General features: G+C 24.5%; 1 long non-coding RNA gene across 1 annotated transcript; it reads right to left on the reverse strand.

Annotated features, from left to right (window-relative positions):
• Positions 1–12,881: 12,881 nt before the first annotated feature.
• LOC129615818 (uncharacterized) lies at positions 12,882–20,898 on the reverse strand. The gene is made up of 2 exons (XR_008697488.1): positions 19,707–20,898; positions 12,882–13,950 (listed from the first exon to the last, which is right to left on the reverse strand). It is a non-coding gene; the product is annotated as an uncharacterized LOC129615818 (long non-coding RNA).
• Positions 20,899–21,192: the final 294 nt, after the last annotated feature.

Genomic DNA, 21,192 nt, shown 5'->3' on the forward strand with positions numbered 1-21,192 from the left:
GATCAAAATAATAAGGAGATTCATTTGTACATTTTATATTCACGAAACAAGGAAATTTTCCAAACAGATATAAAAAGACAGATTTGTTTATTGTCCTAAACCCATAAGTTTTACAGCTTTTGCTAATATTTTTATGTAGCCAGAAGTTTAGAGATTCTTGTAATACCTACAATGAAAGACATACCTACATACGAAACATGTAGGTAAATAATTTCTTTTTTTGTCTCGACATTAAAAAAATTTGTACGAATATTTTAAAATTAAATAAATATAAATCAGAATATCTAACGGATAAATAAAAACCTATCCTCTAACTTTCCTTTACCTACATATATTTTTGTGTTTGAACTTACTTATATAAAAGTAGTTACCAAACTTCTATATATATGCAATACTAGTCCTAAGAATTTATACTGACATGCCTGACTAAACTCATATAAAATTAGTATGAACTTTTTTGTACACAACAATACACTTTGACTATAAAAGGTTGCATAAACACTTTATTTTTTTTTTTGTACTATATATGTGGGTATAATACATGTACATATATACACATAATTATTAAGGTGTATTACGTACAAGTAAAATATAGATACTTAAATAAAATTCTAGGATAATCAGGTTTTGTTCAAATTTTATTACCCTTTTAATTCTATTTTTTTACAACTTTGTATATATTTTTTCACTTCAATATTTTTTCTATAAGTTTTTATGTATATAATATGTATGCATGTATATATACTTTATATTCATCCCTTTCAATTATACGATGCGGTTGAACACATCTACCGCAATTGTACAATCAGATGGCGTTGTTGTATTTAATTCAATTCATTTAATTGAATTTTAAAATAATCTATACATGTATATACTTATATGTTTTTTTATTCGTTTTTTTATGTGTTACACATAGACGTATACTGATTTCTTCATTATTATTGAAAATTGGAAAAAGTTTCTTTTAAAAGTTGGTAAAGAATTCAACAAGAGTGTTGTCAAAATTTATATGAAATTATTGAAATTTTTTTTTTTATTAAAAGCATGCTTGCTCATAATATGTGGAATTTGAAGTTTTACAGTTTGTTAAAACTTCAAAGTTTTTATACAATTTTTTTGTTATTATATTTGAATTTTTGGAATTACTATCGAGAGAAATAATTTGAAAAATAACTAAGTTATATAAATATTTCGTAAATTTACTAAATATAATTAAATAATCGCTATCACAAATAGAGTGTACTTGAAGTTTTAAGTTTACCAAATTGTTAACAACTTTTTTATTTTTTGAACTATTTTAATAACGATACTTACATATGGTACTAATTTTTGAAAAATTAAAATTTTTTCAAAAGTTTTATAAAATCTAAAAAAAAAATCAAACTTTTCGTATGATTTTTTAAGCGCAATTGCAAATTTTCCCACTCAAATTAAATACTTCATCATGTCAAATTGAATTCAACTTCTGGGTTGCATATATTTACAAAATTCTTTAAAAACAACAAATATTGTGAAAAAATTAGAAGAGCATTTACCTAATTTTTTACGTTATTTCGACGAGACTTTTAAACTCAACGAATTTGTATAAAAGTCAGACTGCTACAGGAATCGCTCTTTCATTCCGAAATAAACATTTTATGTACGTATACGGTTATGGCTCAACTATATTGAATTAGTATTTGGATCTATAATAGCTAAAAATTTTTTTTTTAATTAAATTAAAAGAAAAGGAATCATTTATTTTTAAAACCACATTAAGATTGAAAGTGTTATAGTTGCAACTTGAGCGATCACTATACAATAGACACATAGGTATTTTATGGCTCCATACTCCTCGATTTATCGTAAATAGCTTCTACGATATAATAGATCGTAAAAACATTTAAAATGTTTAAAAATTTTATAATAATTTTTATATTTTTTAAATAATATAAATAATCAATTTTTAAAATCAAATATATTTTTTTCCAAACAACTTTAGAATTAAAAATAGCAATTTTTCAAAAGTTTTTTTTTTTCCTATAAAAATTTATTATTAAAATTCACATCAAAAATAGTAAAACCCAATACTTATTCAAAATCAATTTTATATTGAATTTTTTCGAAATCGTAAATTCACAAATCCAAAAAAATTTTATTGACTTATATACTTTATAAATAGTTTTATTTATAAAATAAATAAAGATAAATTTAAGGATTTCAAGTCGATAAGTTTTAAAAGTTAGGAAAAACAAAAAAAAACAAGAAAATAAGGCATAAAAAATTTCACTAAATAAATTTTTAATATTTTTTTAAAAAAAATTCTTATATCCTTATTGTACATAATGCCTACCTACACATTTATCCATATAAATATCAGTAGAGTTAGGTGGGGGAGACAGAGAGAAAGAGTTAAAGAATGTCATTTTGATTTTTAAATCGAATAAAAGTTGAAAAAAAAATTATCGAAATAATTTAAATTTTATGTAAACTTTTACTAAACTTTTCTGTTGAACTTATGAAAAATTTATAATTAAATTTCAATAATAATAATAAAAAAAAAACATAAAGTTTCCCCTTAAAAAAACGATAATGATTTGACACAATGGATTCGTTTATTTCACTATAAAATATAAACTCATAGATCAATATAGTATACGTATGTACTCGTATACAGGTTATGTATAGAGTAGGTGCATTAAAAAGAAAAATTTGATTAAAAAACAATTAAATTTTAGGGCTACCAACCTAACGTTTTATTTCGATATTATTTTAAAAAACTTTTTCTTATATTTTTTAAACACTTGTCATAATTTAATAATTGTATATAATCTTATAAATACTTATTTTTTTTACGTCCACTTTGGAAATGGATTCAGTGGGTCGTTTAAAGGCTGACTGAAATCCCAAAACACTTGTAATTTTTCAGGGAATATGTAAATAAGCGCTTTAGTTCATATAAATTTTTCTGCAAGTAGAAAACAGAAGGCTTGCAAGAGCTCAGTCTCTTTTGAAAAAAAAAAAAAATAGCTGCCAGTTCTTTGCAGCCAGAAGGGAACAGTTCAATTTACTTTAAAAAAATATTCTTATATTAAAAGACTCACAAATTTTGAAAATCTTCTCTTCTGAAGGCGGAAAGTCTGCAAGAGCTCATTCTCTGAGCAGACTCTGCAAGATAGCCAGAAAGGGGCAGTTCAATTTCCTTTAAAAAAAATTAAATTATTTAGTAAAAGACTAACAAATTTTGAAAATCTTCTGCTACTGAATAAAAATTTTAAAAAGTCTTACAAGAACTTAATAGAAAATTTTAATTGTAAGAAATACTAAAATACGAGTATAAATACAAAACACAAAAATAGAACATAATTCCGATTTGATTTTCAAGCAATAAATATTGTACTAAAAATAATTACTGTTCAAAAAAAAAATACTTAAATATGCGATTCATATCCGATTAAATCCCGACAACTTGGATTTAAACGAGATATTGGTAGTAAATCGTATTTTCCGACGCTCATTAATCATGGCAAATACGTATTTTGCATATATGGCAGATCCGGCTATTTTATTTACCGTAAATTATTAGTCAAAATTATCTAATTTTATGTACAACGGATAATATTGTAATACGGCAACCCTTTAAAAATTTTCGTGTAGATGACAAATAAAAAAATTTTATTTAAAAATTTATCTGTTTTTTAATTAAAAAGTTTAATTTTTTTTTTTTGAAAATTACAAATCGCATTATAAAGGTAAATCAAATTGTGTCAATCAAAACTACATCACCATTTTATAATTAATTTATTTTATATTATGCACACTGTCTTAAACCTTACAAAATATAATTTAATTATTTCTTTTAATCAATATAAAAATTTTATTTTGACCCAAAACATTTGGGTCTTTAACAATATCGTAAGTTGACATTTAAAAGAGAATATTTAGTTATTCAAATTCAATATTTTAAATATCAATTCCCTTTACTGTACTCTCATAACCTCAAACTGAATACAACAATTTAAATTCAATAGTTGTGGGAAAACCCTTCAAAAAAAAAAAAAAAAATAGAAGAAGAAGAGAAAAGAGAAATTTATATCCGTTTATAATAAAAATTTTTTCTTTCTTTTATAAATAATTTTTCCGATATTCTCTAATTACTTACTTCTTAAAAAGAAAAAATTTTTTGCATTTTTATTTTATTTTTTTACTCTTTCTATAAAATATATTTTTCTCTTATTTTCAGTTATAAAGTACAATATAAAATCACTTGTTTCCAAAAACACTTTCTGCCCCACTATCTTAATTTGTTTTTAATTAAATATTCTAGATGAATAAGTTCTTAATTGCTTCCGTTTTTTTGCTGACTTTTTTTCCGTTTCGTTAAAAGAACGGAAAATGAATAGGGGGGAAAAAGAAAAAAAAAAAAAAATTATAATTTTTTTTTTTTGTATATTGTCTTTCATAATGTGCAAAGTTGAAGGGAAATATGCGCGATAAACGCAATTAATAATAATGAAATGGACATTTAAAGTTTTTAATTTAAAAAGAAAAAATAATAAAAATATAATAATAATTTTACATTTTCAAGCAATTTGATATTTAATTATATATGGTCAATCTTTAGGAACACCATCTATGTACAAATCGAGGTACCAACAAAAAAAAAAAAATCTGATGTGATCAGCACATAACCGACCGCATTGTATATTGTCTAGTTAAATGAAAGTGTTACAGAATATTATAAAAATGTCTGTTAAATACTTCTTTCCAATTTTTAGGACATTAGTAAGTTTATAGTTAACATATCTAGAAAAATGTAAATTTGGCTCTTTGTACAGTTTCGTTTTGTGCTACCCGAATTCCCTGAAATGCCCACCAGTTAGTTTTGGTAATAACCAGAACTTAAATATCAAATTTCAAGAAATTCCATCAATTCGTTCCGTAAATATGGTGAAAAATGTAAGATCGGCCCGCAAATCAGTTTTCGAGCCCTGATCTTTCCAAAAAATTTCTATGTTAATTGTTTTAGTACGAGAAATTCATATATTAAATTTCAATGAAATCGGTTGATTATTTCTCTTATTAAAAACATCTGATTGCCGATGCCTGATTTCTTCCAAAACATAGAAATTTACGCGGACGGAGCAAAGCTTATATATGAAATTTCAAGAAAATCGGTTGAATACTTTCTTCAAAATGTTCAAAAATGTAAAACAGGCCCGCTAAAAAGTGCAGTTCTCGAGGCCTGATATATCCTAAAAGTTGAATAATCCGTCCCATGGTGGAAATAAACTTACATATAAAATTTCATCAAAATCGGTTCAGTAGAACTTGAGATACACGCATGCACACACAGACCGACAGACCGACAGACCGACAGACGGACAGACCGACAGACCGACAGACCGACAGACTGACAGACCGACAGACCGACAGACCGACAGACCGACAGACCGACAGACCGACGGACCGACAGGTTGCTAAAAATAGTTTACTTACACTTCCCTACTATGGAGAAGTGCATTTCCACCGAAAACTCGATATGCAAAATTTGGTGCCATCACATAACCTACCTATTATATACACAATACGGTCGGTAAAAATTACCAAGAATTTGGGTCACAATCAAAATGCAAAAAAAAAAAAATTGGAAAAGGGATAAAAAAAATTTTTTTATGAATTTTGTTAAGAGTTAAAAGCACTTATTACTCTTAATAATCTCACTTTTTCAAAAAAAAAAAAATATATTAAAAATTTGAAATTAATTTCTTTTTTAAATTATTGAAAAATTTATTTAAATCGGTTCTTCATTTTTAAACGAAATATTTTGTTTACAATTACCTTAAGCTCATTGAATCATTCGCATGCAGTCAAGTATTAATTTTCGTTTGATTCAATAAAACTTTTCCTGTCTGAACTATACAATATGTAACTCTACAATGGAATCTCCTACTTAACATGAACTTTGCCAATTCTATCAATCCATAAATTTCAGCCAATATTGTATAGTATTGCTTACTTTATTTTCGGCGAATGATTCCACCCCATTTGCCCATTTTGATTTTGATTATGCGAAACATAATGGCTTTACAAATCACAAAATTTTTTGATTCAAAATGCGAATACCTTGGATTATAATCGCAAACTTTATAATTGAAATTGATTTTATTAAAGGTAACATGGCAGCTCTCGCAACTAGACAAAACTCTTATAGAAAATTGTTTCTAATTATAAATACATATTGTATATATATTTTCCAATTTAATAAATAAAGTAATTATTAATTTTCTAATTATGATTGGATTTAAAAATACACAAAATTAACTACTTTATTTTATAGCTAAATCTAATAATTTGTTCAATTACTTTATAACATAATGTCTTTTTCTATTTTTGAAAATCAATAAAATTTTATAATGTATGGTGATAAGTGTACGTGGTTACCAGCAATATAAATTTCAAAAATATAATTTATTGTAGTTACTTTTTATACTTACTTCTGTCTAGTAGTTTTTACTTTTAATTACAATAAAAACTGAGCGTAAAACTAAAACTTTAATCATTTTTAATCTTTTTCTCGTTTGTGTGACTTTTTTGTTTTTGTTGTAAGCACTTAATGTATACAACAAAAAAAAATGTTCATCACACCTGATGTCATTAATAAAATTTTTTATATTCTCAACTATAACTTCTGCTATTTAAGTATACAACTTTTTAATTACTTAAAAATGACTTAAAGCAATTTTTCATCTCGTCGTCGTAACTCTATTGATAAAACAATAAAAGTTTTATTACCGACCGTATTGTGTAAACAATAGGTAGGTTATGTGATGGCAACAAATTTTGCATATCGAGTTTTCGGTGGGAACGTACTTCTCCATAGTAGGGAAGTGTAAATAAACTATTTTTAGCAACCTGTCGGTCTGTCGGTCTGTCGGTCTGTCGGTCTGTGTGTGCACGCGTGTATCTCAAGTTCTGCTGAACCGATTTTGATGAAATTTTATATGTAAGTTTATTTGCACCATGGCACGGATCGATCAACTTTTGGTATATATCAGGCCTCGGGAACTGCACTTTTTAGCGGGCCTGTTTTACATTTTTGAACATTTTGAAGAAAATATTCAACCGATTTACTTGAAATTTTATATATAAGCTCAGCTCGACCGTCCGCAAAAATTCGTATGTTTTGGAAGAAATCAGGCATCGGCAACTAGACGTTTACTACGGGCCAAATATACATTTTTGTGTATATAAAGAGAAATAATCAACCGATTTCATTGAAATTTAATATATGAACTCCTCGTATTAAAACAATGAACATATAAATTTTTTGGAAAGATCAGGGCTCGAAAACGGATTTGCGGGCCGATTTAACATTTTTCACCATTTTGAAGAAAGTATTCAACCGATTTACTTGAAATTTCATATATAAGCTTTACTCGATCATACGCAGAAATTCCTAAGTTTTGGAAGAAATCAGGCATCAGCAACTGGGCGTTTATTACGGGCCAAATATACATTTTTGTGTATATAAAGAGAAATAATCAACCGATTTCATTGAAATTTAATATATGAATTCCCCGTATTAAAACAATGAACATATAAATTTTTTGGAAAGATCAGGCATCGGCAACTAGACGTTTACTACGGGCCAAACACACACTTTTGTGTATATAAAGAAAAATAATCGACCGATTTCATTGAAATTTAATATATGAATTCCTCATATTAAAGCAATGAACATATAACTTTTTTGGAAAGATCAGGGCTCGAGAACTGATTTGCGGGCCGATTTTACATTTTTCACCATATCCACAGAACAAATTGATGGAATTTCTTGAAATTTGATATTTGAGTTCTGGTTGTTATCGAAACTAACTGGCGAGCATTTCAAGGAATTCCGGTAGCACAAAGCGAAACTCTACTAAGAGCCAAATTTACATTTTTCTAAGTATGTTAAGTATAAGCTTACTAATGTCCTAAAAATTGGAAAGAAGTATTTAACAGACATTTTTATAATATTCTGTAACACTTTCATTTAACTAGACAATACACAATGCGGTCGGTTATGTGCTGACCACATCAGATTTTTTTTTTTATGTTATTTCGTTTTCGGTTTTATTTATTTAAAAGTAAAAAAAATAAAAATCTGATATGGTCAACACATAGTCGATTGTAATGTATACTGTACAGAAGATTATTAAAATTACTTTTAAATACTTCTTTCCATACGTAGAAGAATGTAAATTTGGCTCTTAATAAATTTTCGCTTTGTACCCCCCCGAATTCACATAAGTTCACCAGTTAGTTTCGGTATGAACCAGAAGCCAAATTTCAAATTTCAAAAAATTCCCACAATCAGTTCCGTAGACATGGTACAAAATGTAAAATCGGTCCCTGTTCAGTTTCTGAGCCCTGATCTTTCCAAAATATTTAAGGGTTCATTGTAATATCATTCTGTTTTCACTGTTTATATGCGCAAAAATCTCCCCGCACAAGAGTTTAGTATGCGAGACCTGATATATCCCAAAAGTTGATCAATCCGTGACATAGTCGAAATAAAGTTACATATAAAACATCAAAAACCGAACAGTCGTTCAGCCGAACTTATATTGATAGACAGACAAACATACCGACATCTTTCTAAAAATAGTTTATTCACGCTTCCCTGCTATATAAAAACGCAACAAAAAATTTGGTACTATCACATGACCTCCCTTTTTATATTCAACGCGGCCGGTCGGTAAAAAAAGGAAAGAGAAAAAAAGATTTAGGTTTAACTCGGTTAAATCAAGGCCAGTTGTTTAATTTATTTATTTTTTTTTAGTTTCTGATTAAAAACTTTTACGATCTCAGAGTTTACGATAAGTACTTTTTTTCTGTTATCGCATCATTGGTTTTATTTTAATATTCAATTAAAATAAATAGTTATGTGTTTGTTTGTTAAGGCATACATAAGTATAAATGATATAAGTGTGACATGGTTAAAAGACAAAAGCGAAAGAAAAAAAAATTTCTGATCTCGAGATATAAAATTTCGCATTGATATTTTGGTTGACACACATTTCTTTTGGTTTTTATGACGATACCCGGAAATTGCAAGCAATCCTTTTCAAATAAAAATTCACAATAGATATTTATAGGAAAGTAAAATTTTTATATTAATCATAGTTATGTAAATGGATACTTGATTTAAAATTTTGATTGAATAACTGAAAATTTAGATTTAATATTATTTAATATTGGACTCTGAAGGAGTTGTTACAAAAATACATATGGGTTTTTATAAATTTTCGGTACCCGTTTTTAACAAATTCACTCAAAATGTTCAGAAGACATAAAATGTTAGAATTTTATACCAAATTACTCAAAACTGCAGTGTTGGTAATTTAACAGTAACTAGAGTTAAATTTAACAGTCTTTCAAAAATGCTCATACCTCAGAGTTTTAATGATTCGCTTACTGATGAGCACTGTCTCTCTGTTAGAACATAAATTAATCCCCAATGGTTTTTTCTTTCACAAATAATTTCTTGAGAGTATTTTTCTATATGAGTGCATATATATGTATACGATTGTACATAAATATTATACTTAACGAATATTTCACCGAATTCAAAAAACAGTGGTATAAATTAGAAAAACAAATTTAGTATTATATAAAATTATTTAATCAATTAGTTAAACAATTTCCAACAAAAAAAAAAATTATTCAACATCAATGCTGAAATACTTGCTCATGGAATAACAAATTTGATTAATTTAAATACAAGAATAAGTATATATACATACATTCATAGCTATACTTACAGCTATAATAAATGGAGCTTAAGATAATGTTTGTTATTTCTCTAGATGACGATAATCCTATGTAAAAGATGATGCAAAATTTTTATCAAATGGCGTCATGAATCTTATTTATTGTCATTGAAATTCTTATTAAATAAACAAATCAAATTGTTAATTTAATTCTAAATGTAAGGAGCGGTTAACATTTTTAGTATATTTCTAATAAAATTTGAAATTTTTTTAATTATTTTTTCTTTGTGTGTCCATCCCCAGGTTTTTTTTTTTATATAAAACTTTTACAGTCTTCAATGTAGTTACGAATGGATTACGAATTATTTCTTTCTACTCTGCCATCAAAGTTAGCCCTTGTTATCAATTTATTGTATAAAAACCACCAACAGTTTTTAAATTCCTCAATTCCAGAATGTAGAGAAATGTTTTTTACGCCAAAAATACACAAACATGTACCAAATATTTTTCACGTGACTTAAGTGATTCATTTAAGCCTGTTTTTTTGGAAAAGGCGTTTTTAAATCACCTTTAATTGTTCACAGTAAATGTGCTTTGTTAGAAACCAATTTTATTTTTTAAGTGTGTATGATAAATTTGTTTATACGTATAATTTATTATTACTATTTATTTATACTATATACTTAGGTACCAGAGATTCATAGGTAAGTACAGAAAATAATTATTATGTGTAGCTTAATATGTGGAGAAAAAATAAATTAATCTGACAATTGATTCAAAATAAATAAGAAAAAAAATATTCAATATTACGAATTGAAACTTTATACTTTTATTTTTTTTTTTTCTTGTGAAATAAACAGGTTTGTGTATGTATAGCTACTATAAGTTAATAAAGTTATTTGAAAATTTAAAATTTTTCGTTATAAGTTGTAAAGTTCTGCTATAAATAATTAAACACGTACGTTTGCTATATGAAAATTTGTTTTGCCATTATTAAAAATTTAAGACATTAAAATAGTTTTATGAATTATTTTTTGTAGTGATTCTGTTTTCGAATGCAAGAATTAATTTCTCCTTGATTTTTTTAATAGTTTCGTTAATTTTTTGCTTTATTAATTTATGATAAGTTTCCAAGAATAATTTGGATTTTTCATTATTTTACAATATTGTTTTTCGATCGCTTGAACAAAGAAAAAGTTTTAATATACCATAATTATTTACGTGAACAAAGTATATTGCAGACATTAAGTATACGACTCGGCGTCTTATACTTATGTGTTTATTTTATTTTAAAAATGAAATTTACATTTTATTACAAATAAAAATATATCAATTGTTGTTTTCAAAAGATAACTTTATAAAAGGTTCAAACCATCAGTGAAATATTGTTATTTCTAATTATGAAAGTGAATTATTCGAACCTCTTACTGGTCATCATTATAGAATTATTATGAGATAATTTTCATTAGTGACACTTTGAACTTCGAGAATGTGAAATATTTAATATCGATCAAAATCAATTAATTATATCAATCTGAAGTAATTTTCATATCCACAATTAGTCAAAATATGCATAGCCCATTTTTTGTAGATTTTTTTATTTTAATAAATTTCAGTAAAAATACCTTATACTGCAGGAAATTTTTTACATATTTGATTACTATATCAGAAATTTCTTATAAAAACTTTTTTTATAGAACTTTACATTTTATTACGTTTAGAGGTACGTATGTGTACACGATGGTTTTTCGATTTATTACTTCTGAATATTATTTGTTTTTCTACATGTAAATTGTAGATTGATGAAGGGAGATATGAGGAAAGTCCACCGCAGTCAACCTTGGCTTAATGAACTCCCTCCTTCCCTGATCCTACCCCCATATCCCATTTAAACAACCCCGGTTCAAAATAAATACTCCATAGGAATATACGTCAGGACGTATGAGCTCTCCAACATTGAGAGAGCCCCGTCCAAACCATCTGCAACTCTTGACAGTCAGAAAAGGACAGTCACACAGAATATGTAGGGCCGTCTCCCCGTTATCCTGGCAGAATCTACACAAAAGAGTCATTTTCTACCTTTCTAAGTTCACTCCCAGGTATATCTCTATTGCATGTACTTTAGCTTGAAACACTAAGCAATACAGATCCGTTTGGGATCCATCAGTGTATACAACACCAGAACCATAATCTCAAAAACTGGATTATCTATGTCACCAAGTACATCGATCAGGAAATACTACTTCGTATACCCGACCGAAGTTATACTGTAGGAGATATACGTTCGAGATGACTAAACCAAGAACAGGATTGTCAATATTTTGGAAAATAGTGCCATGAGTCAATATTTTCCTGTGCGACATTATTTCCAGTAAGAAGTAGGTAAATTATTAGCCGGGCTTTCTCTAAAATATAGAGGTGCAATTGTGGCAATACAACCACCAAAGCATTCGTGGGAGCCGTCCACATTGCGCAAAAAAGTTTTAATAATTATAAAAAAATAAAAATATTATTAAAACTATACAAATACCTAAATTATAAATATATTTTAATAAATTAAATATTTTATTAAATTCTTGTTATATAATAAAATGTAAGTATATAAAATAGAAAAAAAAAACAAAAATACATACTTGCACTAGAAAGAAAATGTTGCGGACTTTTTTATTCCAATTAAAAATGAAAAAAAATTGATTTTTTTTTTTTACACTTGTTCTTTTACTTTTTATTTACAATCCAAATAGCCTTTAGTTTGGATTGTAAAAAGTTAAAATTTGCCCAAAAATTTTACAGTTAAATAAAATAATTATTAAGTATACAAAATATAAATATTTGAATGTATATCCGTAAAAGTATTTAAATTTGAAACAAATTAATTTTTATATATTGAATTTAAAAACACTTTTTTTTTTTTTTGTAAAAAATTTTCACTTCAAATAGATTTTAAAATAAAAATAAAATTTATTATTTTTGTTTTTCAACAATATTTTATTTAAAATATAGAAGAGAATTAAGACAATTATAAAATTCTTTCTTGTTATTGTATAAAATGAAATATTTTTAATAAAAAATAACAATTAGTTATTTAATTATAAATGTGTTTTAAATAATTAAAATTATTTATTATTTAAAATTATTTATAAATTTTGTTTTGTCCGATAAAACTATTATTCTTTTATATTGCGCGAATCAACAAAAATGAAACAAAAAATTTAATCACTTTTTATAATCACTTTTTGTTGTTATTGTTAAAAATTTAAATTGATTTTTTAAAAATATTATTTTATTTTATTTAGTGTACTCACTTAACTTTTAGTATTTAAATATATTTTTAATAATAATTATAACAATATTTATTGTTATTTAATTCTTTGAAATCAATATTAAATATGGGGAAATAAAATTATAATAATTTTACAATTTTAAATTAAAAAATAAAAAGTATTCAGATTTACAATTTTTTATTTTTTGTTGATTTTACTGTTAATATTGTAAAGAGAATGAATTTTACAGTTTTGTATATTTTATTTAATAATACAATTGTTATATTTTTTTTTGTGAAAAATAAATATAAATCTGTTATTAAAATGTAAAAATGCGAACAGAAACTTTTTTAATAATGCAATTTTTTTTATATATTTTTTTTTTTATTTGTAATTTTCTTTTAACAAGTTTTAATTGTATTGAATTGGAACCAATAACCGTTATTTTATTTTGCACAACGAGAAAATTTTTTTTTTATATTTTTCTCTTTAATAATTTTTCCGTATGTGTATGTGTTTGACTGAAATGTGAAGTCTTTTTTTTTTGTAATCTTTTCTTGTATATTCAATTAAATTTAATTTGAAATTTTCGTGAACCTATGTAATCTCTGAGAGGTGTTTAAATTTTATTTAAAATTTTTTCTTTATAAAAATTTCAAAATTTTCGAACCCTTTACTATAAAAGTTGGTTTTATTTTTCTTTACTGAATTTTTATATTTTATAAAATAATTAAATACACAGTTAATTATAGAAATGTACAGGTGTATAAGTAGATTTTTTATAAAATGAATCTTTTCAATAATTTCTTTAATTGGTTTTTGGTTTTTTTTTTCTTTGTTTATTGTGTTTGTTTTTTATTACTATTATTAATTATTTCCTCTTTCTGACTTTTTTTTTTTACATTATACTTTTTATAATGTTTTAAAATATTTTCTTTTCAATTTAATCACTGCAAAAACAAAATATATTTGGTTTTCATATTTTAAAAATTAAAACAAAAACAAAATACAAAAATATAATAACTAGGCACATATAATATGTATAACAACAAAAATATAAAAATTTATGAGGAAAAATTTTAAAAACACTGTTTAAATTAAAGAAAATTAAATAAATTAAAAAAAAAAAAAAACTTTTTTTTTTAACTTTGTGAATGAAGAGAAAAAAAAAAACAAACAAACATGATTAAAAATAGAATTCGCACGAATGATTTTTAATATTAAATATTAGCGTATGATATAAGTATAAAACATGATATTGCATTTACATATGTATGTATGTATGTATAACCATGTGTATATGTATATTATAATTTATATGCCCAAGTATAATATAAAAAATGTATGTATAGCAAATCTAAATTTATATATATATATACGTATGTAGTATGTATACTTGGATTTTTATTAAAATATAATTTATTATTTTAATATTAAGTAATATGACGTATAAAGTACAGTAGAACTCCTAAAAAATTAATTTGCAATTCTCTTTATTTATAATAGATAATGACCGCCAGAGCCAATTAAGTAATTGTACTTAATTGTACTTAATCTTGCCGTAATATTGGTTTATTAAAAACATCTTTTTTAGTTTCCATTCCCATTATTATAACATTAAATATAATCAATTTTGACTCAAGACCTACATATGTGTTATTAACCTATTATGTTATTAATGAAAATCTCAAAATAATTGAATTTTGTTGATATATTGATAGTTTTGTTTAAGCTCTCTACAAGTTTTTTAATTAAAATCTAGAATATTTGTTTAATTATTGTATAATATTTTATTGAATGTCAAATAATATATTTTTATTGTTACTTTTAAGTATTAAATTAATATAAAGCTCGTTATAATTTTAATAACTAAAAATAATTTAACTTAAATTATAATTTTCCCTTGAACAAGACACAATTTTTTTAAATACATGCTAAGGATAGCTACTTAAAATATTATTTTTATTCACAACAATATTATTTTGTCAAATAAAATACAATTGCATACTTTTGGGGGCAGTAATATAAATTAAAATGAAGCTTTAGTATAATAACTATGTAGGTGAGTTAAATTACATGTTTTTGTTTTTTTTTTTAATTTTATTATTATATTCTTTTTCGATTTTGTTTCTTTTTAATTTGACCGATTTGAATGGGCTTAGAGTTTCGTCAGGAGTGGGAAATTGGAATTTTTGCTAATGTTGAGAGGCAATAAGCTGGAAATAAAAGGTGGTAAAGAAAAAGTCGAACAAGCAGTATTTCTATTTTCATAAACAACGAAGGACGATCGTACAAACAGACATTAACAAGCACATTTTCTTGATTACCCTTAGCAGCCTAACTTTGTATCAAAATTTTGATTTACAGTTGACACCTTAAAAACTGTTATATCAAGATTAGAATTTTAGTAGTCAGGATTTAAACCCAAAGAAAAAAAAATCATTGTCATCTTGAATGCGATAAAGTTACGTATAACAACTTCCACACTGTATAAATGAATACTTATAGTATTTTGATTGTATTCCAAAGTAAATATTTAATATTTTATAAAATTTTATATTGTATAGTATCCCGTCTTTTATAAATTGGCGTTAATTTTATTAAAATTTTCTTTCATACGAACATTTTTTATTGGGTTTCTTCTCTTCTTTTATTATTTTTTTTATTTTCTTATTTGCTTTCATTATTCAAAAATATGACAGCCTTAAATATGAACACAGTTAAAATAAAATATTTTTAATTGAAAAATTCATTATGATTTTTAAAAATGAATAATATGTATATTGTACATATGTGTGTACAAGAGAGTAGTAATAAAACAGTTGGAAAGAGAATTATTATTACGCGAGATGATTTCATAGTATGAATGGTTATTCAAAAGTTTATAATTAATATTTTTTTTTCTACCTATATCATATATTATTAAACCTGTTTAATACTGATGTTTGCCATTAACGCGATTTACCTTACTCTTTATTCGTGCCCCTATGTTTGTTCTTAATTGTATGTGTGAATACTATTGCACTTGAAATCTAAATTCGTTTTTTGGATAGATTTTCTCTAATTACAGATTCTATTACAATAAATATTGTAATTTTTTTCAACAATTACAATATTTATCAATTATTTATTAGATAAATTTCTTTTTAGAGACATCAAAGTACATAATGGTAACCGGAAGCGATAAATTAAATAAGCAAAAATAATGCCAAGTTTATTTACAGTGCAACCTCCGCAATATGAAAATCTCTGTATAAAATGAAATTTCATTTTTCGTTTAAAATTATAGACCTGTGGTAAAACTGTATGCATTCCAGTCTCCTTAAAATGAAATTTTCTGTTATACGAACCATTTGTGACGATTTAGCGGTTTCGTCTTGTGAAAGTTTCACTGTATTCACATAATTTTATATTTTAATTATACACGTGCACCTTATTTTTACCGGTTATAAATTTGTAAAATCGTAAAAGTTACCTGTAAAACACCACTATTTTTAATAATGTAAACATAAATTACATTTTAATTCTCTTAGTATTTCTTAAGGTGTTTATAATTTTATGCTAATAACTCAATTGATTATTTATTTCAACCACATAACAATAATTATTACTTACAAACGCGACGGATATTGCTATATAATAACAAAATTGGAAAAAAATCTGTACCTATACATTATATCTGTACCTATATAGTACCTATATATGTTTACATTATAAGCACACATGATTTACTTTTATTTGTACAACAAATTGAAACAAAATTTAAAAAAAAAACAGTCAACTTTAAAGTAAAAAAAAACTTGTTAGATTTCTTAGAATGCGTAACACATAAATTTACTTATAATTTCCAATTATTTATGTCAATTTTATTTTTACGATTAGCATGTAATTTACTTGAATTAAGTATGAATAATATTTTACTAAATTAGTTAAATATATTAATTAGCTTCAAGTGTAAAAATTGTATTAGAATTTTTGTTTAACGCAATCGATTGCGTGCGCATAACAATCACATGACTACCTGAGCCCTCAGTTCGCGTTTACACATTAAATATTGTTCATAGATTTTGTTTGATTGAACGATCTTCTATTTTTTTTATCAAACGTCGAACAAACATCGAACTCGCATCAAATTTTCAACAGATCAAACAAAATCCATGTTTACACATCAAACAATGTTTGATGTGTAAACAATGACTTATAATTTATATAAATGATCGTATATCTGTACATATGTCTAATATCGGACAATAATATTAAATCAACAACAAATACAAATGTATATACATTTGCTGGTATATGAAGTATAATCGAATATAACACCATTTGAATTCTTTGGTTTAAATTTAAAATGAAAAAAAAAAATTTGTCGGAAATGAGAATTATGTCACCATTTTGTAAAAAAGTAAAGCATATCTACCTATAAATGTGGTAAAAAGTTTTTAATTACCTACATACATACATACATATATTATTATTATGTATGTATATTTAAAATAAAGTAATTATTATTGATGAACGGTTAATTTCACGCATTGCAATTAAATTTAGCGATGTACAATTTATTATTTAAAATTAAAAATAAAAAAAAAAAACAGAAAATAATTTTAAATTTAAAAAATAAATAAATACACCATTTAAGTATTAAAATAAATAAAATATTCATTATGAAATTAAAAAAACTATTTATACTCGTATATTTAATGTTTATTTAATAATTTTATTTTACTATTGAAAAACTTGTAATTAATTGTTATTAATTATATTATGTATAAATAATTGTAATAAATTTAAATACTACGGTTTTCAAATTAATCATTGAGATAAAAATAAAATTCGATGAAATTTTTAATTAAAATTAAGTACTTAAGTATCTCAAAAAAAATTGTAAAATATTTTAGTGAGAATATTTTGTAGAGTCAGACATATTCTCGTCCCACTACTGAGTTTTATCATAAAGAAGGAAGTAGAATTACTTAATTTCGATTTTTACTAATATACCTGTACGATTTTACAAATTAGTCGGCAGGAATCTTGCCTGACTTAAGTTCAAAGTGCGAGTATTCTTTCACATCTATTATAATTTTATGTGATTTATAAATTGCATTTTTTTATAAGAGCACACATAAAACACTTCTTCACAAATACATCAAAATATAATGTAAATATAGTAATTGTTAGGTGCAGTTGTACTTTTATCCCGGAAGTTGACTTTATATTTTTAAATTTTTGAAAATAAAAGTAAAATTTTTTACATATAATTTAAAGGTTAAATTTTCATCCCTGTTCGAAAAAAGTTCTATTTATAGAAAAGTGTTCCATTTACGAAATACTCTGAATTGTTTCTTAACACGTACATGAAAGAAACGCGGAATGAAATTTGACTTGTCCGATAACTATCAAACGTCTTATAGGATTTTGAAGAGGGTGACAAAACCAACTCAAAATTTGAAAGCATTCAAATAAAACTTAAGTTTAGCAAAAAAAAATATAATTCATATATTTTTAAAAATAGAAAATTGTAAATAGAATGGACAAGAGTGGAAAACAGCAAAAATATTTAATATTCACAAAACGTTTTTCCCAGCACTGCCGCATGTCAAAATTGGTTTTTGTTTTTATATAATATAATACGAATATTGTGCTTAAACAAAAATGTAGAAACTTGTAATAGAAAAAATGCAAAAAAAATTTCAAATAGTCAAAAATAGGCTTGAAGTAGGAAAAATTAGTAATTCAAAATCGTATTAAATGAGTTTGTACGAGGATGCGTCAAAGAATTTTAAAGTGTTCAAACTGAGTTTGATTAAAAGATAAATACAAGTTTTTCAAGTGTGGACTATTTGCAAACCAAATTCGTAGAGATTGTTTTTTATTATGAGAGAAATTACAAAGATAAATATTCATATTAAATTTCTAATATTCTTTTAAATTTTACGGTAAAATATTAAGTAATAAAAAGTAATTTAAAACAAATTTTTTGATCTAATTTAAATTTTTAAAAATTTAGCTTGTATGTGAAATAAATTTAAATTTCTCGCAAAAAATTAAATTTATTTCGAATAAGTTGCTAATTTATTTTACACAAGGCATAAAAAAAAAGCACTAAGTATACGTACAAGTGCCTAGTAACTTATATTTGCATAATTATAATATTTAGGTCTATATAAGATATAGGAACATTTAAATGTATATGTACTTATATATTTTGTTTGAGTTTTAAATTATCGAAAATTTATTATTATACTTGGGTATATTTATATATGCAAACATCTCTATATTATATAACAATAATATATAAAAACATTTTAAGAAAAATATACGAAAATAAAAAGTATAAAATAAGAAAAGAAAATTCAAGGTGATTTATAATATTCGCTATTATAAATTCATATTTAAAATAAATAAAAATTTGGAAAAAAAAAAACACGGGAACATGAAACGAATAAAAAGAAACAAGTAAAAAAAAAAAAACAAATAATAAACACCCCAGCTTACACAAATAGAAAGAAGAAAAAATATTGAAAAAAAATTCGTACACTTCTTCTTTCCTATATATTTTGGATATTGTATACGTTTTAGAATAACCATACACACATTATATGAGATAAGTATGTATGCCTACTACCGTATACTTATATAATATACAAACATTCATAGCATGTACACATGTATTTATGTAAATATATACATATACTTAATATACCTATCGAATTTTTATTTGATTAATTCGTTTCACAAAATATAACACCTGTGCGTTTATACCTGAACGTGTTCTATGCGTTCATGTTCATCACATACAATTCAATCGTTTGTTTATTTTATTATTTGCAGTTAAAATATTTTCTTTATTTTCTGGTTTTTGTTTTCTTGTTACATTCAACACCGTTATTAATATGTTCTATACAAATTTATATTTATAATAATATAGGACACACTATACATAGAATATATTATATTTACCATACACGTAACGTATACTAGTTAGTTACATACATACAACATCACCAATACGTAATATATTCGTTTTATAAAAAGTTGAAATATTTATATGTGATTGTATGCGTTCAAAATGTACGTAGGATAATCTAAAATATGATGACATTTAGATATATACTTAGGCATACATACTGTATACATACATGTATGTATTATAACTGTATAATATGCAAATATAAATATTCACACTTTAAAATATTTTTTGAAAATAAATTTATGATTTTATTTTTTAAAAAAAATTTTTATTTTGTCGGCTTTTTTTAATTTTTCACTTTTAATTTTAATTTTTTGTTTTTTTTATTTACCACTCACAATATTTACCACGTTTCTCAAAATGTAATAAATATACACATATAGTCCATTGAATTAAAATGAAATATCCATATATTTTTTTTTAATTTTATTTCTGAATATTTTTATTAAAAACTTGTAATTATTTTCTTTTTTTACTTTTTTTTTCTCTTCTATGCCGGATAAATACAAAAATCTTGTAGTTTTACCGACGTCGTCACGTCACTGATCCATAGAGAAAAAAAAATTGCTGGAAAAAGTTCAATTCTAGTTTGTGGTGTATTTTAACAGCTGTATAAAGACTTGACTTAATACATATGCATTTTTTGAGATTTAGATGAGGCAACAAACTACATATAGACGAATTGAATGACTACATTATAAGCTACAATGTAGTGTGGCGTAAACACAGAATATCTTACTTATATGTATATGATTAATTTATTCACAACAATATAAATATTAAAAATATATAGAAATAGCCGAATTCAGTTTAAATAACTACAATTTATATGCATACCGTCTTAGATATTAATATGGCGCAGAAAAATAATTAAAAACTAATATTTAAATTTTATTTGAATTTTATTTTTGTGCATCACGTACAATTTAAAATATTAAATTACACAATAAAAAATGTAGTCAATAAAGAAGCGGTCTAGCGAATTGAAGAATTTATACAAACTACAAATGTTGTGTTGCTTTGCTATTAAAAAGTGAAATTCTCTAAATAGAGAAATTTTTTTGTACTATTAAAACAGAACTCTCTTTATTTCTTTTTTCTTGCCCTCCCACTTTTTTCTATGGAACTTTTTCTTTTTTTTTACTTATCAAATACATTCGCATTAAAGAAAAAAAAATACGTTATGTATACCAATATTATAGTAATTTGCTTTTACATT

The sequence above is a fragment of the Condylostylus longicornis genome, unplaced genomic scaffold (assembly GCF_029603195.1).
Source record: "Condylostylus longicornis isolate FDR11 unplaced genomic scaffold, ASM2960319v2 ptg000148l, whole genome shotgun sequence".
Classification (NCBI taxonomy): Eukaryota; Metazoa; Arthropoda; class Insecta; order Diptera; family Dolichopodidae; genus Condylostylus; species Condylostylus longicornis.